Here is a 24,424-nt window from a genome sequence, read left to right on the forward strand (position 1 = left end):
TGAGGAAAACCCAAATCCCAAACCCAAACCTACAAACCCCAAAGTGATTGAGCATCACTGAAGAGATTGTTCTTGTGTGGAACCAATGCTTGTTACCTTTGAGGACTGTGTATCCTCCACACAGTTAGGCATCATGGTCTGAGCATTCAAGAGGAATTGTGGATTGCCGAGTGACCAAGTCGGTGAAGGTTTGGAAGTCACATGTGAAGACTTACCACTACTATTGGGAGAGGTCTGTGTGATCTTAGATCAAGGAGAATATGGTGAGGAGTGTGTGTTCGGGACTGTGTATCCTCGAGTTTAAATACTCAGACGCTCTAACCAGACGTACAACTGTCACAAGCAGTTGGAACTGGTCTACTAAATCATTGTCTTCACCAACACTACACCACAACACCTAATTAGGGGCAATTAACTGCCAGGAGAATAGTAGAATAAGGGAAAACCATATGCCGGAAATTTTAGTACTGCCGGTAGAAGTACTTAAGGGCAGAGTAACTGCCGAGAGAAGATGAGCAACGAGGGCATCTAAACTGCCGGCAATGACAAACGCTTCTTAGGTCACTCTATCTGCCGGGAAAAGTACCCCTCGGCCCATTATCTGCCGGGGGCTGAGTGGCGCGAGATATTGGGCCTAAACGCATGCTAGCCCCCAAGCCCATTTTCCCTTCCCCAAATCCCTCCACCCAGACCCACCGCTGCCACCCAACCACTCCACCGCTGTCCCTTCCAAACCCTAGTCCTGGCCACCCCGTTCTCCCATTGCGCCGCCGCCCCTACCTCTCTTCCTTCGCTGACCTCCCATTCGGTGGTAGCAGCCTAGCCTAATCATGGCCGGATCTAGCTGCACTGGTCATCGGTGCTACCGGATCTGGCCGCCTCCAGGCCTCATCAACGCCGCCCCGATTGTTCACCTCTCCACCGCCACTTCCCCCATCGCATCTCATCCACCTCGCCCAGATCCATGAGAGGGTAAGACCTGCAGAGTAGCCGCCTGTCTCCCGAGGAGCTCGTCCCGGCCCCTCCATGGACTTCATCCACCGTGGTAGATCGACCACAAGCTGCATCGACATTGAGCGACATCGAGCGTTCCTCTTCTTCGTGGGGCGTGCACCTTCTGGGGGTGTAGGCGTGCAGCACCTACTGCTATGGAGGGCGGATGGCGGGGTGCTTCTATCATCATCATCGAGCTCAGATTCCTGCATGTATGGATCAAGATGTCATCCCCTGTTTTATTTCCTTCTATTTCTGTTTATAGAGTACAGCAAGGACACACCCACATTCAGAAAGCACCAATTAAACCTTGTGTAGAAAATAACCATTATTGTAGGAGAATTATGAAGTAATTTTTATTTACAAACTTATCTAGTATTCTGATAACGTAATGGAACTTTTACCTTTAATTAACCAATATATATAGCAGTACGCATGGTTTAAGCCTTGAGCATTAGTTCAGTTATGCGTACATTCTATGAAGGTTTATTGCTCCAATTTGCCATATGGTGGAGAAACCATATAGTTGAGTTTGTCCTTATCAGCTATAATAGCAAAATTATATGGTCCTATTTTAGCTCAAGTAGTCGGTTCTATTTCATGTCAAATAGTAAGTTTTATAAGCAAAACAAGAAAAGGGTCAGGTATAGTATACGAGGTTAGATGGAAGATTCTTAGAATGTAGGCCATATTTCGTTTAAAAAATAAGGCTATGTTACTGATATTTACTTTCAGTTCTTATCCATCTGTCGAAGATAAATATTGCGGGTGAGATCGCCGCCTAAATATGAACAGTTCGGAACCTTTGAAGTTGTGCAAAGTTCTTCTGCTAGCAAAATCTCGAGATTTGGCAATTCTCATCAGTTGTTTCGATTATGCTGCCTTATTCAATTTTTTCGCCTTTCTGATATGAAATCTCGCACCTCATTGGCTTTCTTCTGATACAGAATGGCATGTATTTATATGTGTCTTTGAGAAAAAAATTGCATCATCGTTGTTATATCAGTATATGCCACCAAAGAAAACATAAGATGCAGTTAAGAATTAAAACAGATATTTTACATTTTGTATTGTGTTCTGTTATCGAAGACTAAAAGTATAAATACCAACTACACTTCACTCATTCCGTTGCTAACCAAGTAAGCATCATTATAGAAGCTGGCATGTTCATTTCAAAAACAGATAAAAGAGGAAAAGGTGATACCAGAAGATACAAGCATGTAAGCAATAGTTCTTGTGATAATATTTACCAATCAACATTATGGTTGATTGCTTAAATGTATTTGCTTCTAATGCAGCTGGAAGTGGGTTCTAAGTGTATGGCAGAAGCAGCAATGCAACCAGAAGCAAGGTGGGGTAATAAACCTTGTACTCACTTATCACGATTGCACTTAAAATGGTCGTTATCTTCATGATAGCTCCAAGCTTTATTCTAGAAGCATAGTTTGGTTAGATACTGTCAGCTTATGTTGATTCGGAACCTGAGTGTAGCATGATGAAAAATCGGGAGTAGTATGCTGATTTTGCTTGGTAGAAACATGACTTGTCCTCATGGCACAATAATTGATTGATTTATTCCAAGGCATTCCTAGTAAAGAGTATAGCAAAGCTTAATCACCAAATTGGCACACTGGCCATCAATGTTGATTATGAAGGTAGATTTATTTCAATATGAAAGAACAACCTTGCATTAATTGAGGCATAATATGCAGCCTCTGAACTATGGCAAAGTTCACGGTTTTTATTTATGCCTACACTAGAAAATTACTTTACTGGTTATACACCATCAAACCATAATACAGTTATATCTTGCAGCAATACTTATATCAGTAATGACATCACTCGGAATTAAGTGATGGCTATATGTCTCGTGACAGGTTTGACAATGACCTCAAGATCAGCAATATGCTCCTGAACTGATACCTTATGCATGATTCATAAGTAACATATATTGGTGTTAGCCAACACAGGTGGTCAATTCTTTGCTCGATGAACTTCTCGTGGATACTTTGTTATTTCTTTACAATTTCACCCTTCTTGATGTAATCAGATTGGTATTGTATATGAGCCAAAGTTGAAAATTGTTTTTAGTCATAAATAGAGTTGATATATTTACTTTTACTTCTCTGAGTTACTTTGATGTTAGCTTTCATAGTACTAACTGATCTATTTCTTTGCATAACTATATCATGTATCACTCCGTCCGGAATTACTTGTCGCATAAATGGATGCAAATGGGTGTATCTACAATTAAAATAAATCTAGATACATTCATTTCTCCGACAAGTATTTCTGGATGGTCCCTCCGTCCCATAATATAAGAGCGTTTTTGACCTCTTATATTATGGAATGGAGGGAGTAGCTTATAAGATGCATTGATTTCTGTTCTTGTAGCCAGCTATGACCAATGTATGCATAGGTCCAGAATTTGTGAATATTGTAAATAAACTATATTATCATGTCTACAAGATTATATATTATAATTTTTATGTATATTGTTGGAGGTTTCTCAAATATACACAAGTTGCTGGATGTTTGAAGGTCTACAAGTTGCTGGATGTTTGGCGAATCTAACAGGTTGGCGGAGTGATAATATATAAAGCATGTCTAGATACAAACAATTTGGGGCAGCGGGAGTATGTAATGTGCCTTGTTTATTGAGCCTGGAGATGTTGTTAAGTTTCACTTGGCCATTTTGGTGGTTGTTTTGGCACATAAGCCAGGGAATGCTCGTTTTGATTGTGCCACAATTTCCTTTCATGGAAACTTATGTACTTTGCATTGTGGCACAATATTATGTATTTGATTCGTTAATGTTATTGAATGAGACCTTGAATGTAACATTGATTAAAGTGTATGTATAACTTTTGTGATATGTCCTGATTTGCCTAAACATACTGATTGTGTATTAAAATTAGGGGTATGTTGCACTTCTTGTGAAACAACACGTGTGATGGCAGATTATCTGCCGGGTAAACGTCTTTGCATAGGCAGTCAAACTGTCGGTAAGATATAGTTCCTACTATGTGAATAACCTGCCGGGAAAAAACAAACTGCCGGCAAATACACTAGTCACGGCAGACAAACTGCCGGGAACTGTTTATCTGCCGGGAGAAGTAATCCCCGGCAGCCGTTCTCGTGGCAGTTCTATCTGCCGGGAGAACCACTGTCCCGGCAGTTTGTCTGCCCTTCAAAGAGCCTTCTCCCGGAATTTTTTCTGTCCTTACATCAGTGTTGTGGTGTAGTGCAAGCCAACTAGTTCTATTTCCTCAACCCTTTCATTTCCTCATTATGTGTTGATGTACCTGATCATTACTGCTTGAAGACATTGACTGAAGACTTTCTCTATGTCCTCAATCCTATTACTTCAGTCTGTTTGTCTTCATCCTGCTTATCCTGTGTTTACGCTTTCTGTACTCTGTGTTTGTCTTTCATTTCATCTTGATGACTATGTTGTCGCTCTGTTATGCTTATACCTGAGTACTTGTTCCGCTGAAAGTGGTTCTTCGCTTAGGAATTTCCTCACCCTGAAATTCCTCAGTGAAGAATTCATAAAAATTGCCTATTCACCCCCCTCTAGTCGACGTAACGCACTTTCAATCACTGAAGAGATTGTTCCTGTGTGGAACCGATGCTTGTTACCTTTGAGGACTGTGTATCCTCCAAACGGTTAGGCGTCATGGTCTGAGCATCGAAGAGGAATTGTGGATTGTCGAGTGACCAAGTCTGTGAAGGTTTGGAAGTCGCCTGTGAAGACTTACCACGAGTGTTGGGCGAGGTCTGTGTGATCTTAGCTTAAGGAGAATACGGTGAGGACTGTATGTCTGGGACTGTGTGTCCTCGAGTTTAAATACTCAACCGCTCCAACGAGAGGTACAACTGTCACAGCAGTTGGGACTGGTCTACCAAATCATTGTCTTCACCAAGACTACTGGTTCTATTTCCTCAACTCTTTCATTTCCTCATCCATGTGTTGTGGAACCTGATCATTACTATTTGAAGACTTTGATTGAAGTCTTTCTCTATTTCCTCAATCCTATTTCTTCAGTCACATTGTCTTCAGCCTGCTTATCCTGTGTTTACGCTTCCTGTACTCTGTGTTTGTCTTTCAATTCATCATGAAGACTATGCTATTGCTCCGTTATGCTTATACCTGAGTACTTATTCCACTTCTTGTTGTTCGTGACTTAGGAATTTGCTCACCCTGAAATTGCTTCAGGAGCTTTAGCAAGTTCCTCAGCACATCCGCAGCTGCTAAAGAAAAAGTTCACTACTGGACGCGGCACAAGGCCAAGTCCTCACAAGAACCAGGTTGCCTTTGAAGTCCCATCATCTGAAGACGAAGCTGATGATGAAGAACTGGCTCAAATCATTAGAGACTGACAATACCGGGCCGCTAGTGCCAAAGGCAGTGTTGTGCCCCTCTTGCTGGATCTGAGGAAGATCCTCGACTACATTGATCTCTGGCATAAAGATCCCAACACACCCGTTCTCGAGCTGAACCTCACACCAGGCCAAAGTCACGTGTTGACTGCTTTCATTGCTGAAGAAAAATGGAAGTTTGAGAAGGCCAGATCAGTGAAGAAAGCTCAGTACAAAAAGGAGCATTATTTTAAGAAAAAATGTTCTGAAAATGACAACTAAAGAACTTGTGACTGTGCAGTCAAAAATCAAAGCTCTCAGTGATGAATTTGACGCTTACAAAGCTGATTAGCTAGGAGCCAAAGTCAGATTCATCAAACTGGCTAAAGGTCTCAAGCCCAATGTTGCTGGTGAAGCGCAACAAGAAGTTTCCCAGGGTGAAGCATCTGCTAAGACCACCGAAGAACATACCAGCACCGCTGATGAAACTCGGGCTGTTGAAGAAACTGAGGGTGCTAGGGCTGATGATGATATTCCAGCTCCTGATGAAACTGACAGGGCAACCACCACCGTTGTGCCTGAAGAACAAGCGAGGTGAGCTGAATAATCTGTCACTACGCCTGAAGAATCTAAACATACCAGGGCAACTGACACAGTTGTGCCTAAAGAATCTGTGCCTCTTTCATCTGCTCCTCCTGCACAATATTCATAGATGAAAAGCACCCTCCTTCCTTCTACATCAAAAGCGAAGCAAACAAAGGCTACCGAAAGGGCAGCATCTAAGAAGAGGAAAGCATCAGATGCCTTAGAATCTTCAGCTTTGAAGAAAGTGAAGACTTTGACAAGCTCTTTTGAGAACCCCATTGATGCTGTTACACTAAATGTCATGTCATCAAAGGAAATTGTTCCTTTTGGTGAAGAATAAGATCCTTCTACTGCTACGTCAGAGCAATTGAATGAAGAAATTGAAGTGGATAATATCCCTTCACTGCTATAGGTATCATCGTCGCTGCCTCAGTTCACTGCTAAAGAGGCCAGTGTTGAAGAAGTTGAACCTGACGAAGAGGATGTGGACATCGGGTCTATGACTCCAGTAATGAGCGATGATTTTTGGGAAAGACATCATCCCAATTCTCCTGTGTTCACTCCTCTGCAGGAAATTCCTCAGTCCCCCATGCACACTAAAGAAATTCACATGGGCTCTGATCAAGATCAAGCTTCACTTTATTCCATCCCTAAAGAAATTCCAGCCACTAGTGCTGATGAAATTGAGAAGAAGACAGCAGAAGAAACTGCTCCTGAGATTCCTCAGCCTGCTCCAGAGGTTGCGCTTGAAATGGATGTGAAGACTTCAACTATAAATGTTTAGCCCAAGGCACAGAATCCTCACTCCAAGAAGCAGAAGTTCAAGGCTGATGACTTCTTTGCTGAGCATTATTTCTTCTAAGATTTCAATCCTTATGACGCTGCTCATCTTTGCTACAAGCACTTCTGGACTGCTTCACAGATGAACTTTTATTCCTCGATGTTGTTTGTCAAGGACAAAGTGTTTGACCATGAGCATCTTCCTCATGTAAATATGGAGTCACTTCTATGCTTTACTCCAGTCCTCAGTGTTCTTCATGATGTAGGGCTGCTCAACTTTTGCGTCGACATCTGCAATTGGAATGAAGAGCTAATTCTTCCGTTCTATGCCACTCTACATCTGACAGGCAATGTTGACGATGGGAATTCATGGGTTTTGGAATGGATGACTCATAATACTCATCACAAAGCTCTAGCCTCTGAATTGCTTCATGTTGTAAGGGCATCTAGTGCCCCTTAGTGATTTTGGTGTATTGAAGACTTATAGGTTAAGGGACTGATGCGTTTGTGAGTGTACACAGGTCTATAAGTCTATGAGGAGTTTGATATTTACAGAGAAAGTCGACCCCTAAAAATGAAGTTCTTCAACTGAAGACTTTGGATTTCTGAAGACTTTCTGAAGACTTTGAAAGTGAAGAAATTGGTGTGACCTTGAAGACTTGGTATTCATTCAGGGAACATGAAGCGTGAAGACTTTTGTTTTCGTAGTTTCATTTTCTATTTCTTGAGTCATAGGAAACACCGTACTGTTAAAGGGGGTCGAGGAAATACTAAGGAAAAATTTCCATGTGATGCTCAACTCAAAATCCTACACCTACCAATCCCTTCGAGTGAAGCCATTGGAAATCTCATACAGTTCAGTCATATTCTTCAGTGACAAAGACGAAGTTCTTCTGGTCTCTGAGGAATTTGTTCTAACTGAGGAGTTAGGAATTCGCCAATGTGAATTGCCTACACAGTGAGGAACATCGTAGCCCTGAGGAATTTGATAGTCAAAATTCCGACCGTTGATGTGCTACGCGTCAGCTATTCCAAAATATCTACCCACCTAATAGTCATATCAGACAAGGGCATTTATGTCTTATCATGTCGGGCTGCTCCCTAGGCTATAAATAGCCGCTCCCTACAACCACTAGCTGGTTGGTTGCTCCGAGAGAAACTGACACTTGTCAATTGAGAGTATCCCATCCTCCGAGGACTTTGAGCGAAAATCATCAAGTGAGGAAAACCCAAACCCAACACCTACAAACCCAAATTGATTGAGCATCACTGAAGAGATTGATCATGCGTGGATCCGACGCTTGTTTCCTTTCAAGATTGTGCTTCTTCCAGATGGTTAGGCGTCAAGGTCTAGAGCATCCAAGAGGAATTGTGGATCGCCGAGTGACCGAGTTTGTGAAGGTTCGGAAGTCTCCTGAAGACTTACCACGAGTGATTGGGCGAGGTCTGTGTGACCTTAGCTCAAGGAGAATATGGTGAGGACTGTGTGTCCGGGACTGGGTGTCCTCGAGTTTAAATACTCAGCCTCTCCAACCATATGTACAACTGAGACAGCAGTTGGAACTGGTCTACCAAATCATTATCTTCACCGAGCTTACTGGTTCTATTTCCTCAACTCTTTCATTTCCTCATGTCTGTTTTTGTGTGCCTATTCATATCTGTTTGAAGAATTTGACTGAAGACTTTCTCAATTTCCTCAGTTCAATTTCTTCAGTCTGTCTGTCTTCTTTCTTGCGTTATCCTATGTTTACGCTTTCTGTACGCTGTGCTTGTCTTCATTTCATCGTGATGACTATGCTTATGTTCTGTTATGTTTACTTCTGAGTACTTATTCCGCTGCAAGTAGTTCTTCAGTTAGGAATTTCCTCACCAGCAAATTCCTCGGTGAAGAATTCATTAAAATCGCCTATTCACCCCCCTCTAGTCGATATAACGCACTTTCACATCCCGTCCCAGTCAGTCCGCCCACTTATGGAGCTCTGAAGCTATATGAGGAACCTGAACTGTCAAATCATCTGATGCAAGTGTTGATGAAGCCTTTGAAGGCTGGCCAAGCGCCAAGGATAAATTTCCTCATTGAGGATCTGCTGTATGTGCCAAGGATTGTCTATTGCATCATGGCGAAAACCCTCAGTCCCATTAAAGGCCAAAACTCTGAAGAAGAAGAGGTTGTTGGCATCATGAAGAACTTGCTTTTCAATATCATGCATGGTATTCCAAACAACTATCATGATTTCTTCATGAGGACTTTGGCCAATGCTACATTGTCACCTTTTGAATGGAAGCCTTACGCTCCCTGGATCATGAAATACATCAGATCAAGGACTTCAATTCACTACAAGGCTGATTTTCAAAATCATCTCAGCTATTTGCCCCCGATTGAAGTCCTCAAACGGACTATTTCCTCAGCTGATGAGAAGGGCAAGGTTGTAGTTATTGATGAAGGCACTCGTCCTTTGGATGGACAGTTTCGAAAGGAAGCATCCTACTCCACTAATGATGACGCTGCCAAACATGACACTGCTGCAAATGCTTCAAAGCAAAATCCTGAGGCAATAGCTCCACGTTTGATGACTGATCCTAAGCTGCTTCTAAGTCTTCATCATAAGGTGGACAGAAACCACAAGTGGGTCAAGTGTCAGTTTGGTGCTATTCTTCACAACATGATAGTCACTCAAAATGCTATGAAGAAGAATCACTATTATCTGCATCAAGTCTTCGACTGCACCTAGGCTATTCTTTCACATGTCTACACCGATGATGAACTCAAGAAGATGGACTTCCAATAGGACTTTGACTGGTCTCAGCCACCTTTGAAGAAATTCAAGAAGGTCAAAGTTCCTCCGCTGATCGTCAGTTCATATTCTTCATCGAGCGAGACGGACGAAGCTGAGGATTTGGACGACACTGCAGCAGGCCCTACTACAACGGACGACCCCAATAATGCTAGCGCTCCTCCATCGACATCATGAAGAAATTCTTCAGGGGCGTCAGTCCTCACTTTTCGTCCATTTTGGTCATTTGATGACAAGGGGGAGAAATTTGAGTTAGTCTCGAAGCGGGTCTATATATATATGTGTTTTTTGCTAAGTTACAACTCTCACTCTTTTGAAGTATTTGTTTGATCGTGTTGTAAACTTAAGTCCGATGGTGGCCTCATACTTTTGCTGTATTTTTTCTTCATGCTATTTCCTCATATATGTTAATGCACACATGCTGAATTACATCAGTCACCATATTTCATCATGCATTTCTAATTCTTCATTCGATATGTTAAATGCGTGTATGAATTACAATATATAGGGGGACATCTCCATGATATAACTCTACAATGTGCATTACTTTTTGAAAGCAAATTCCTCACATATGCACATCTTCAGGGGGGGTTCTTCCATATCTTGTAATCAAATTCCTCAATATTGAGCACTTTCAATTGATATGTTTATCCCCATTGAAAACTTAACCTATTTGTCACAGTCACCAAAAATGGGGAGATTGTAAGTGCATCTAGTGCCCCTTAGTGATTTTGGTGTATTTGTCGGCGTTCTGGGAACGGGGGTACCCAGACTTGCCTGCCTGCGGCCTGCGACGTGGCTCAAGGAGTTGCCTGGTATGGCCCATCTTCATCAGCACATGCTCAAGACCCTCGCGTGGGGCCAAGCCTCGCGGGGCGGACGACAGGAGGCTTCCTCAGGCACGGCCTCGTCAGGCTGGCTCGCGAGGAGGCAGAGAGATCAAGGCGGGGTACCTCACGAGGTGCCCGTGACGCAAGCCATGACGACCAAGGCCAGGCGGGCGTCGGGCGGGCGCCGGCCTACACAGAGTCCTTGTTTCCTCTTTGGTGCAAAGGGGGCAAGCACAGGCAAGGGTATCAAGCAAAGGCAACCATTTCGGTGCAACAAGACCAAGACCAGCAGGACGGCAGAACAAAGGTCATCGTGGATCCCAAGCCGGCGTCATCGTCAGGGTCTTTGGCAGGCGAGGACCAACTTTAGTCAGGATAAGTGTACTAGATGTTCCCCTTCAAAATGGCCAATTGTTGGCACCCTTCCCGCTCAATATTTGGGAAGAGGCCCGGGGCCTTCGCCTATAAATAGGACTAGCCACCCACAGGGTAGAGGCATCGAGGGAACGAGGATAGAAAGACAGAGAGAGAGAGAAAGAAGCGATTGAACTCCCCCTAGCAGTTCATCGCACCAGCCAAGAACAGACCCTCGCGAGGCTGTTCTCCCCTTGTACTGTTCCTCGTCAGCCCTAGAGGCAATCCACCACACCACAAACTGGAGTAGGGTATTACACCACAATGGTGGCTTGAACCAGTATAAATCTCCTGTCCCGTGTGTTGTTCTTCGTGTAGTTTTAGATCCTGGCGAGGCGGTGAGACATGGGTAGTCTGGAGGTGTGATCTCCGCGTGCACCCAAGTGTTCGAACCTTGAGGGTCTGGCGGAACCCGAAATCTGACATTTAGCTCGCCAGGTAGGGGTGCGCCGGAGCTTTCCCTTCCACCAACCCGCTCTCTGTCAACACCGCGGTTCGCCCTCATGATGGGTAACGTGCTGCCTGCTCCGGTCGTCGGCGCCAGCATGGGGGCCGGGGGGCTCTGAGCCTTGGCCCCCGCCTTGCGGCAGGTGCAATGGCCAAACAAGTTCAAGCCGAAGATGCCACCGCGCTACAATGGCGCAGCCGATCCGTTGGCTTTCCTGCTGGCAAACGAGGAGGCCATCCTCGAGGCCGGAGGCGATGACAGGGTCATGGCCAACTGGTTTTCCATGGCCCTCACTGATGTCCCGCGCATGTGGCTGCTCCACCTGCCAACGGCTTCCGTGGCCTCCTGGGGGGAGCTGCGCGGCCTTTTCCTCACCTAGTACACTGCACCAGCGCACCTAGTTGTCGCAGCTCTCCTAGGCAGCTCGCAGGCACCACCTTCAGGCCACCACATCAAGTCATTCGTCCGCCAGATCGGCGCCGCTTCCGTGCCGCGCCGGGCTCCTCCGGGTTGGGTGGCACCTAAAGCCGATCTGGCCTTCAGCTCAGATGGTCACCCCTCCAACTCGGCCTGCTCGAGCGCGCTCCCAATGCTATGCACCCCCACCATCTGCAATGTGGCGGTCACCAAGACCCTCATCGACGGCGGTACTGGCCTCAGCGTGCTCTCGGTGGAGGCCTTTAGCCTCCTCCACGTACCGCTGGAGCGACTGCAGCCCAGCAAGCCCTTCTTGGGCGTCGGAGGCGGCTCCACCGGCTCCCTGGGGCAGATCCGTCTCCCGGTGACCTTCGGCACCTACAACAACTTCCGCACGGAGCTAATCGACTTCGACGTCGCCCCCATCAGCCTCCCATACAACGCCATCCTTGGCTACCCGACACTAGCCCGGTTCATGGCCGCAACTCACCCAACGTACAACCTCATGAAGATGCCCGGGAGTAGCGGCATCCTCACCATGTCTGGAGACATAGGGGATGTGTTGCAAGCGCTCAAGCTTACCTTCAAGGCCGTGGCGATGGCGCAGCCCGCCATCTCAGATGCCCTCGAGCCCAAGGGGGCTACACCGGCCAAAAAGAAGCAGCTATTCACTCAGGACAAGGCGGAAACCAAGCAGGTACTGGTCGACGAGGACGGATCTACCAGTTCCACCTTCACCATAGGCGCCAACCTCGAGCCCGGACAGGAGGAAGCCTTGGTAAAGTTCCTGCGCACGAAAAAGAAGGTATTCACGTGGGAACCTGATCAGCTAGCAGGGGTCCCGAGGGGCGTAATCGAGCATCACCTCAATGTGTGCCCCAACGTGCGCCCAGTGAAGCAGAAGGCGAGGCGACAGTCCACTGATAAGCAAGCTTTCATCGTCCAAGATACTCGCAAGTTCGAGGCGGCAGGGGTCATTCGCGAGGTCCGTTACCCAGATTGTTTGGCTAAACCGGTTGCCGTGCCGAAGAAGTGGGGGGGGGGGAAGGAACGCATGTGTGTCGACTTCACCAACCTCACCAAGGCCTACCCCCAGGATCCGTTCCCGCTCCCTCGCATCGACCAGATCGTCGACTCCACCGCTGAGTGCGACTTGTTGTGCTTCCTAGATGCCTTCTCCGGCTACCACCAGATCAAGATGGCAGTAGAAGATGTAGAAAAGATGGCCTTCCTGACCCCGTGCGGAGTGTACTGCTATACATGCATGCCGTTCGGGCTGCGCAATCCAGGTGCGACCTTTCAGCGGCTGATGCACATCACCTTGGGCCGGCAGCTCGGGAGGAATGTTGAGGCTTACGTTGATGACATTGTGGTGAAGTCTCGGGAGGCAAAAACCATGATATAGGACTTGGAAGAAACCTTCGCGAGCCTAAACGAAGTAGACCTGCGGCTCAACCCGGAGAAGTGTTTGTTTGGAGTCCCCTCGGGCAAGCTCCTGGGTTTCCTCGTATCCCACGGGGCATCGAGGCCAACCTAGAAAAGGTAACAGCAGTCGAGGACATGAGCCCGCTGAAGACCCTTAGAGAAATGCAGAAGCTCACCGGGCGCGTAACCGTGCTAGGGCACTTCATCTCCAAACTGGGGGAATGACCGTTGCCCTTCTTCAAGCTGATGAAGAAGAAGGGCCCCTTTGAATGGACTGAAGAGGCCGACAAGGCGTTCCAGGATCTCAAGAGGTACTTGACCATCCCCCCGGTGATGGTGGCTCCGCGCCCTCAGGAGCCACTGGTGCTCTACCTTGTGGACACCTCCTACTCTTCCAGCGCAGCCCTGGTGGCTATTAGGGAGGAGCGTAGGACCAGGGCCGTAGCAACCGTCTGGGTTAAAGCAAAGCAGGGCCAAGAGGGCCTCACAGAGACCCCGGCTGCAGCCGATAAGGACCAGCCACAGCAGGGAAGCACACCCGGAACAGAGGAGGCCCCTCCTCCAGGCGACCAGTCACTGGGGGCTCCATTGTCTCAGGAGGCGCCCCGGCCTCCGGAAGACACTGGTGGCGCCAGCACTCCCAACCTAGTCGAGTACCCTGTGTACTTCGTCAGCACGGTGTTACGGGACGCAAGGACGCGGTACCCCATGCCTCAGAAACTCCTCCCCGCGCTATTGATGGCCTCGCGCAAGCTGCGGCACTATTTCCAAGGCCATCCCATCAAGGTTGTCTCAGCATACCCCTTGGAAAGGGTGCTCAGGAGCCCCAACACAGCTGGAAGAGTCGCTGAGTGGAACATCAAGCTGCAGGCGTTTCAGATAGCCAGGGTCATCAAGGGGGCCGCGCTTGCGGACTTCGTGGAGGAATGGGCAGAGGCGCCAGGCCTCGAGGCTGGCGAGGATCGATCGCTCTCCCCAGGGAGCGAGGCACCAGACGGATGGGTCATGTACTTCGACGGGGCGTTCTCCCGACACGGCGCGGGGGCTGGTGCGGTGCTTGTATCCCCCACTCAGGACAAGCTCTACTATGCTGTGCAACTCTGTTTCCAGGACAAGGAAAAGGTCTCCAACAACATAGCAGAATACGAAGGCCTGATAGCAAGCATGAAGGCTGCAGTCGCCCTGGGGGTGAAGCGCCTCACCATCAAGGGTGATTCGCAGCTCCTCGTCAACTTCTCAAACAAAGTATACGAACCAAAGGACGAGCACATGGAAGCCTACCTCGCGGAGGTCTACAGGATGGAGAAGCAGTTTTGGGGGCTGGAGTTGCAGCATGTGCCTCGCGGCACCAATCAAGAGGCTGATGACATCGCCAAAAGGGCATCCAGGCAGCTACCTCAGGAGCCCGGCTTCTTCGAGGAGCGGCTCTTCAAGCCCTCAGCGACGCCATCACTGTCAAGCACGGCACAGCCTCGGGGGGAGCTCCCCCAGCCGCCTGCCTCGGGAGCCCCGGTCTGCGGCCCGACATCAGGAGCGCGCCTGCTCCTGGCGCTGGAACCTCAGAAGGGGTGCTAGATCACGGAGCTCAGGAGTTACCTGACACGAGGCACGTTGCCGGAAAAGGAGGAGGAAGCAGAGTGTGTGGCACGACAGGCCACTGCATACTGCCTTAAGGATGGGGAGCTCTAGTGAAGATGACCGAATGATGTGTCCCTACGTTGCATTTCCAGGGAGCAAGGGAAGGAGCTACTCGCAGACATACACGGAGGCGACTATGGGCATCACTCGTCGTCACGAACTCTCGTTGGCAAGGCGTTCCGCAACAGGTTCTATTGGCCCACGGCACTCAATGACGCTGCGGAACTGGTGAAAGCTTGCGAGGCCTGTCAGTTCCACGCCAAGCAGATCCATCAGCCGGCGGGAGGTCTGCAGACTATACCCCTCTCATGGCCCTTTGCAGTCTGGGGACTGGATATCCTGGGCCCGTTCCCTCGGGCGCCAGGGGGCTACCGCTACCTCTACGTCGCCATGGACAAATTCACCAAGTGGGCTGAGGTGGAAGCTGTCTGCACCATCCCTGCAGGCTCCGCGGTCAAGTTCATCAAGGGCCTCGTGAGCCGATTCGGGGTGCCAAACCGCATCATCACTGACAACGGTTCGCAGTTCACCAGTAACCTCTTCAAAACATATTGTGCTAACCTTGGAACGCAGATATGCTACGCTTCAGTGGCGCACCCGTGAAGCAACGGTCAGGCCGAGCGAGCCAACGCAGAGGTCCTGAGGGGCCTCAGGACCAGGACCTTCAAGAAGAAGCTGGGGGCCTGCGGCAGGGGCTGGTACGACAAGCTCCAGTCCATGCTGTGGTCAATCAGTACAACCACGACCAAGCCGACTGGCGAGACCCCGTTCTTTCTGGTTTATGGAGCTGAAGCCATTCTCCCTCATGAGGTCAGATGTTGTTCCGCACGGGTCCTGCCGTTCGACGAAGCGCAGCAGGACGCCATGCGGGGGACGGATCTCTTGTTGGGGGAGGAGCATCGCCGAGAAGCCGCGCTGTGGGCAGCAAGGTACCAACAAGCACTGCAGCGATACCACTACTGTCACATCCCTGGCTTTGCTATGCACTTGGGCTAGCTTGGTTGCTGCATCATGTCTAAATTTCTTTTAAACTTGAAATGGGGATGACAAACCCTAGCACTAAATAAAATGCAATTAGGATCAAAATAAAAATATTTTCAATGAACCCAGAATGCCCTTTAGAAAAGTTCATTATTTTTGTTAAAGGTGAAAAACCCTGCCAACAATGATGCACATATTTCTAGGCCATTCTGGATTTTTGAATTAAATCCTATTGTATTTGACTTTGGGCATTTAAATACTATAAATAATTTAAATGTTCAAATAAATGTTGGAAATTGTTAAGGGTCACTGAAATAATTCAGAAAGCACCCATAATTGTGTCCAAGATTTTATGAAATGGTTTGGTATTATTACTAAATCAAAACAAATAGCAAAAACTAGAAAACAGAAAGAAATAGAAAAACAGGAGAGAGTTAGTACCTGGGCCTTACCTGGCGCCACCAACCGGCCCAGCACGGCCCAGCCCACCGCCGCTTCCCCCCCCCCTGTCGTCTTCCTCCCTCGCCAGAAGGACAGAGGCGTGTCGACGCGCCCGCGCCCGAGCACCACCTCCTGCTTCCACCTCCTGCTGCCCCTCATCGCCCTGGACTCCCTCCGCGGCGCCACGCAGCCCCCTGGTCCCTCTCGCTCACTCCCTCGAGCTCATCCCCCTCCTCTGTTCTCTCTCTCGCACGCAGCCACCGAACACACCCGCCGCCGCCGTTCGTTGCCGCCGTGGCCACAGCCACTGCGCCGCCCCGCCGATGCTCTCAGAGGCGCCGCCGCCACCTACTCTCCCTCCTCTCCGAGCTACACGAGCCAGGACGGCCCCAATACGACGCTTGCGGCCTTCTTCTCCGACCACGGCCGCCGAATGCCTCCGTCGATTCGGCCACTCCGGCGCGCCCCCGAGCCCACTAACCATCCCTGCAGCTCCGCGGTGAGCCGTTAACCCGATTCCCCCTTGCCCCGTCGTCCCTCGCGTGCTCTAGCCCCGATCCCCAACCATGACCGCAGCATCTCGCCGCCGGCCATGGCATAGCCGTGGCCACAGCCGCGCAAGCTCGCAACGGAGCTCGTCAGCGTGCTCAGCGAACCCCCAGGAGCACGTAGCACCCTCCGGTTTCTCCTCTAGTGCACCGTAGCATCGCCACCGCCTGCACCCGAACTCCGGCCGCCGCCGATTTGGTCGCCGCCGTCGATCCCGACCACCGCAGCTGCTGCCGCCACCACCACTAGATGCGCGAGTCTTCCAGCTCGCTGTAGCCGCAAACCCCGAGCAAAACGGTGCCCTGTAGCGCAAACCCGAGCTACCCCAGAGCGTCCCCGCCGCGTTTTTGGTCGTCGCCGGCGATACTCCGGCGAGCTGACGTGGCACCGTCATTAGTGGCTAACGATGCCACTAACTAACCCCATAGCTCACTGACGGATGGGCCCCACCGCCTAACTAACCAGCTAACTAAAATAGTTTAAGGTTAATCTAATACAATGGGCCCACGCGTCAGTTTTGACTACGCTGACGTGTTCGTTGACCAGGCCCACCTGTCTATGACTCCAGCCAGCGCTGTGTCAATGACCAGTGGACCCCACTGGTCAGGTTTGACCTGAGGCAGCCCTGTTGACTCTGCTGAGGTCAGCATGACACCATGCTGATGCAATATTCCTTTTCTGGAATTTAGTTTATTTTATAAATAATCAGGAAATTCCAGAAATAGCTAAAACTTCAATAAATCATAGAAAATCAACCGTAAGTCAGAATGAAATAATTTATATATGAAAAATTATCAGAAAAATTCAAGGAATCCATCTGTACCATTTTCATGCATGTTTGAACAATGTTTGTCCTATGTTTTGGACAAAACAAATAAAGGGCATTTAAATAATCATATATGGAGTTGGAGTTTGAATCATGTATTCAAACCAACTTCATTTAAATCATAGCTAGGTGCATTAGCTCAAAACACATTCATATTGCCATGTCATAGCATGCATCATATTATGCATTGCATTGATCGTGTTTCTTCTGTGTTTGCCGGTGTTGTTCCCCCTCGGTAGACGTTGTACCGACGATGTGATCGTTGACACTGATGAAGACTCAATGTTATCTTCAGAAGTGCCAGGCAAGCAAAACCCCCCTTGTTCATTCCGATAAAATCCCACTCTCTCGCTCCTGCTCTCTTTTACTGCATTAGGACAACATCGATTCATCTGTTACTTGCTGCGGTAGCTGAACCCCTTTATCCTCTGCATGACCTGTCATTCCACAGTAATTAGATGAAACCCACTAGCATGAGTAGGAGTTGTTTGAGCCCTGTTGTGCCTACTCATTCATGCTTGTTTGTCATGCCTGCTATTGCTTAGAGTTGTGTCAGGTCTGATTCATCCGGGATGAATCAGAGGTGTGTGAACATGTCCTACGGTGTGTGAGCTAAGCGTGTGAACACGATTTGGTAAAGGTAGCGGTGAGAGGCCATGTAGGAGTACATGGTGGGTTGTCTCATTGCCGCCGTCCTCAGGAACTGAGTTCTGTGTTTGTGATCCATGATTCAGCTACTACCATGCATTGGGCCCTGAAATATGACCCCGCTCGACTTCTTATTCACCCTAGTCCTCTGTCCAGGAGTTGCAAGTAGTTTCTGGTGTTTGTAGCTTACTGGAGGCCGTGGACAGCGCTGACCGTAGGGGTGGGCTGTGATGCGGTAGGTACGTGGCCCGGTGTACCGGATACCCGTTAGGTATCTCGGGAACCCTGCACACATCGTTTGGGGCTGTGAGCGAAACTCCGGCCGGATCTCCTCATGGATGGAACCCGAATAGGCGATAAACCTGGACTAGAGACTTGAGTGTTTAGGCAGGTCGTGGTCTACACCCACGTCGGCTTTCGCTTGAAGTCTGCCGAGCACATGTCGTGTGCAGACGCTAAGTGGTGGAAACATGTATGAAGAAGTACACCCCTGCAGGGTTAACATCATCTATTCGAATAGCCGTGTCCGCGGTAAAGGACTTCTGGGTTGCTTATATCAGTTCATAGACAAGTGAAAGTGGATACTCTAAAATACGCAAGATAAGCGTGAGTGCTATGGATGGCGTTCTCGTAGGGAGACGGGAGCGGATCCATAGTGGTGTATTGATATGGTGAATATGTGGACTCGTGTGCGCCACCTCAAAAGAGTCGCTTGCAGTCGTAGTTCAGGATAGCCACCGAGTCAAAGCTGGCTTGCTGCAGTTAAACCCCACCATCCCTTTGTTGATAATGATGCATATGTAGTTAGTTCTGATGTAAGTCTTGCTGGGTACATTTGTACTCACGTTTGCCTATTTTATGTTTTTGCAGAGAGACTTCGGTCTCACTAGTAGTTCCACGTGGACTTCGACGTTTAGCTTGTTACCTCAGCTACGATCTTGTGCCTCGGCAGGATTTGGTAGATAGTCAGGCTTCTCAGCCTTTTTCATTTATAGATGTCTGTACTCAGACATGATAGCTTCCGCTTGTGTTTTGACTTGTATGCTCTGAATGTTGGGTCGTAGGACCCATGTTTGTAATATCCCGCTCCTCGGAGCCTATTGAATAAAATACTTGAGTTGTAGAGTCATGTTGTGATGCCATGTTGTATTTGCACATATCGAGCATATTGTGTGTATGTTATTGAAATGCTTGGTATGTGTGGGATCTGACTATCTAGTTGTTTATCCTTAGTAGCCTCTCTTACCGGGAAATGTCTCCTAGTGTTTCCACTGAGCCATGGTAGCTTGCTACTGCTCCGGAACACTTAGGCTGGCCGGCATGTGTCCTTCTTCGTTCCTGTGTCTGTCCCTTCGGGGAAATGTCACGCGATGAATACCGGAGTCCTGTTAGCCCGCTACAGCCCGGTTCACCGGAGTCCTGCTAGCCCAGTGCTACAGCCTGGATTCACTCGCTGATGACCGACACGTTCGATGCTGGGTCATGGATGCCTGTCCCTGTAAGTTTGTGCCACTTTGGGTTCACGACTAGCCATGTCAGCCCGGGCTCCTTATCATATGGATGCTAGCGACACTATCATATACGTGTGCCAAAAGATGCAAACGGTCCCGGGCAAAGGTAAGGCGACACCCGTGGGAATACCGTGCGTGAGGCCGCAAAGTGATATGAGGTGTTACATGCTAGATCGATGTGGCATTGAGTCGGGGTCCTGACAGCGTTGGTATCAGAGCTTGACTGCCTGTAGGATTACCAAGCCAAACTGGTCGAAGTCGAGTCTAGAAATTCTCTAGTTATACGTAGGGGAATTGATTGTGGGTTGAAACGTAAGGCTCTTTTACTCCTTATACCTCATGGCCTTCTGATCTGAGTCATCATCTTCTCTTCTACGGGGATTAAGAACTAGGCTATCTCTTCTTTCTGTCAGGATCACGTGTTACTAATCCGTAGACTTATAGAATTGTTGGACTTAAGCCTCTGTTCAGTTCCTACGACTTCTGTATGTTAACTGTTGATCTCGAAACCTTGGAATTGTGCTTCTGAGTGGCTATGCCACCATTTTTGTAGCATGTCTCAAATCTTTTTGAGCATTTATAGCCGTTATGCTGTCCGAGTCATCCCAGGTTTCTAAACAGTCTGATGCATTTGCAAATCCTTTCTTTCCGTTCCCGATGTCCTTTATGGTCAGAATAAGCTCACTAACCGGTGCGTTGAGGTAATTTAATGCCTCGACATATATGTTGGAGTTAATAATTATGACCCTAGGTGTCCTAGGGGATCATCTAGTAATCTAGCCATGATTTGCGTCCCACTGTGATGCTTTTGGCCTTTATTATCGAAAGCATCCCGTGATGCCATTTAGTTAGTAGGCATTCTATTTCTGGGTTCTGAACCCGAGATTCACCCCATTTACCTCATGTTGATAGTGTTGCTAGTTCCTTTAGGAAATTAGTAACTTTTGCATTAGTCCTCGAGGTCCATGGTATTTTCCTTCTTCCAAATACTATGAACCACTTATGGCAGTAGTTTGTTGGATCAAAAGATCATAACAGGAGTGCTCTCGATGGGTTCTCTATTCTATATTGTGACTCTGCCAGTCCTACCTCTCTGCATGGCTTATCCGAAAGAAACATGTTGAACTTGGTTCGACATGCTAGTCCATGCATCCACAACTCAGAAAAACATATGTTCCTTTGAGTTGTCCCCCTTTAGTTGTCTTCTGACCTTCGTCTATCAATTGATAGTCAAGAGTATGCGTGCGTTCGTTTATCGATGCCTATTACCCTTGTGGTCCGTCAAGCCATTCTATCGCGGAATGACTAGGAGAAACAAACTCCAGTACCTCATCCATATCCAGGATTGGGTCAAAGTAGTTGTGCTCTGCAGATCAAATTGCTAATCTTGCTTTTGCTCTGTTCTACCTTGGAGTATTACCATCTTTTATATCGGGATTGTTATAGGAATTGCACACCATCCTATGAACTCTTGGTACAGTGATACTTCTTGCCATCATTGTTCATTCCTCGATTCCTGTGTTATTGTAACCGGAATGCCGACAAGTGAATCATGGTGTGTGAAATCAATACTCCTAGCAACTCCGTTGCTTGGTAGTTAAATGGACGATAACCTCATTCTTAGCGTGTTGATTATTGAATCGTCACCCTAAGGTTGATTGTGCTACCTAGTCCTTATTTCTGGTGCACTCTCCGATCAATGAGTTAGGATAGTGCCAATCCTTGCTTATTTGATCATATCGTCTTGCTCTGGAAAGCGAGATTGTTCTCGAGCTTACTAACATATCGGTGGTTCGTGATTTTCCGAATATCTTCTCGGAAGTATTACCAGGTTGTCACCTGGCCGCTATGTTGAGTTCGTGACCAAGTTGGTTTTCTTATAAATCACTCCTTCTCCAAGAATCTGTGTTGGATATTCCTGAGCTAGTTGGTTGAGCTAGACAACAACTTGGAGAGTTGGGAGATAAAAGCTTGTCTGACTTAGTTCATGTTAAGGGATATCTTCTTTGTATGTGTGTGTTGAAGAAAGTTGATATTTCATCGACTGACCCTCGTGATCAGTTAATGGACCTATCATCTTGTCCAACCTTTGATTTGGGTGTGGGCTATCCTCAAATCAAGTCAGAACCAACGATGTTCGTAATGTTGTCTTACTCGTGGTTTTTCCTCGAGCATACACCATTATATTCTTTGGTCTGACCAATGCTATCACCGTGTTCACTTAACTATGGAATTCCTTTTAAAAGGAAACCCGGATGAATTGTTGTTGAGCCCATTGACAACATCCTTATCTCCTCCATGATTTTGTTGAACATTAAGCTAGTGTTGGAAACTTTTGAAAGCATTTCTTCATGCTAGTTCATGAAGCATATGTTCGGATGTAAGAAGTGACTTCCTCCAGTTCATGTGCATTTGATGCAAGTTGCCGCCGTGGATTCGAGAAAGTCAATGTTGTTTCCTTTGGAATCATCCCAAATCAGTCATGCATACGTGCGAAGTATTCTGTGGTTCGGAGACTTGCAACCTCCATTCTATATGTGTCCCTAGCACACCAAGCCACTGATTGATTTGTTCAAGGTTAATAAGTTCTAAGTGCTAGTCCCGAAGGTACCAGACGGATTTGTACAAAACTTCGATATCCTCGATGATGGTTCCCCCTCCTGAACTCGGTAGTGTTTTATTATAAGACTACTTTGTGGTCATGCTTGTCTGGGACAACGTGTTCACATGATTGTAGCAGAACCAGCTCATGTTTTGGAGCTTACTATCGTAGTTCATTCCCCGAGAATCTCGCAACGTCATCTCGTCGATTTGTGTTGCAAACTTTCGTTTTTCTTCCTAGACTCGATGAGTCTAGAATATTCTGACACCAACCGGATCTGAATCTCAGGCAGATATGATGGTTGGAATGTTTCCCAAGGATTATAATATTGGTCACTCGGTAACCGGTAAAGTGGATGTCGTGGCCAACACACCCAGCCGGAAGACCTGTTATTATAATATCTTGATTGAGGAAGTTGGCCACCTCCCCATAAGGATCTCGTAGAACTTATTCTAGTAGTTGTTCCTTATGGATTTTTGTGTTCCCGAAGTCCGACCTTTACTTGATGTCCTAGATATCAACCCAGTTTGATAAATGGGTTGCGCTAGCACATTAAGGAGAACATTAGAAGCGGAGTGCTAAATGTCTCTCGGTCGATCATCCAGATTTTATTTCCTTGGCCTCGCTAAGGTGAAATCTGAGAAAGTGTTATCTTCCCTTGCATCTGCATCGTCCGTCAGTATTCATCGTGGTAGTACGTTGTGTTGCCAGGATCCTTGACATGGATGTTGGTAAAACCTGATGAATATGGAAATGCTCAAGTTCTTGAGAGCATGCACAAGCGCTAGGTGTTATCATCGACACTAACTGGGATGCTCTCAGTTTCCTCGGCAATGCTATGACCTTTCAAACAGTGAATTCACTCTCTATTGTTGGGTTCTTCCCCAGTTACTAGAATTATTCCCAGCATTTGCATTTTGTTCCCAGCTTGCACCGCCAATGTGCCATTCTACCATGGGTCTCTTCCATTTCCGGTGGTAAGCAAATTCATCCATTACGTTGTCTTCAAGAAGGTAATCCACATCATCCAAGTCCGAGTATGCCATTCTACCGACCCCCTCCAAACGATCGCTCGAGAATTGCATTAGGCTGGTTTAAAGAGTTTCAATGATCTCTGAATCAAAGGTAATTCTTTTTGCCACTTAAGGGGATATATCTACGAGTCACCATCCCTAAGGTGCCTCGTTGTGGTATCATGGCAACCCAACTCCTCGCTGCGTTGACCACCGATTACCACCTTCTTAAGCGTGAAATTGTTGTCTACCTAGTGAACCTTCGTCATCTGCTTCACTCCATTCCTATGGATGTGTGCTTCGTCTCTCAGCTCGAGAGATGTTGCTATGTCTCATTCCGTGGGTTAATCCTGAGTTGTTCGACCTTCGAGAAGAACAATTCTTTTAGGGTCTTTCCTTTCCTCTTGTTGTCATGTTAGTTGGAGTTCTCAGAGCAAGACTTCGAGACAATGATGGTGAACAAATCAACGTTCAGTTGAAGTGCAACCTGGATCGTGAAGATTGTGCTAGTTTGCGTTTCCCCTTCACCTTACCCTACGCTTGAATCTCGGGACGAGATTTTTGTTTAGTGGGGGTGAGTTGTCACATCCCTGGCTTTGCTATGCACTTGGGCTAGCTTGGTTGCTGCATCATGTCTAAATTTCTTTTAAACTTGAAATGGGGATGAGAAACCCTAGCACTAAATAAAATGCAATTAGGATCAAAATAAAAATATTTTCAATGAACCCAGAATGCCCTTTAGAAAAGTTCATTATTTTTGTTAAAGGTGAAAACCCCTGCCAACAATGATGCACATATTTCTAGGCCATTCTGGATTTTTGAATTAAATCCTATTGTATTTGACTTTGGGCATTTAAATACTATAAATAATTTAAATGTTCAAATAAATGTTGGAAATTGTTAAGGGTCACTGAAATAATTCAGAAAGCACCCATAATTGTTTCCAAGATTTTATGAGATGGTTTGGTATTATTACTAAATCAAAACAAATAGCAAAAACTAGAAAACAGAAAGAAATAGAAAAACAGGAGAGAGTTAGTACCTGGGCCTTACCTGGCGCCACCAACCGGCCCAGCACGGCCCAGCCCACCGCCGCTTCCCCCCCCCCCCCCTGTCGTCTTCCTCCCTCGCCAGAAGGACAGAGGCGTGTCGACGCGCCCGCGCCC

General features: G+C 47.4%; 1 long non-coding RNA gene across 1 annotated transcript; it reads left to right on the top strand.

The window, feature by feature from the left end:
• Window positions 1–734: 734 nt before the first annotated feature.
• LOC123094791 (uncharacterized) lies at window positions 735–3,114 on the top strand. Its single transcript, XR_006445976.1, has 4 exons — window positions 735–1,205; window positions 2,149–2,213; window positions 2,292–2,344; window positions 2,871–3,114. It is a non-coding gene; the product is annotated as an uncharacterized lncRNA (long non-coding RNA).
• The last annotated feature ends 21,310 nt before the right edge of the window (window positions 3,115–24,424 follow it).

The sequence above is a fragment of the Triticum aestivum genome, chromosome 4B (genome assembly GCF_018294505.1).
Source record: "Triticum aestivum cultivar Chinese Spring chromosome 4B, IWGSC CS RefSeq v2.1, whole genome shotgun sequence".
NCBI lineage: Eukaryota > Viridiplantae > Streptophyta > Magnoliopsida > Poales > Poaceae > Triticum > Triticum aestivum.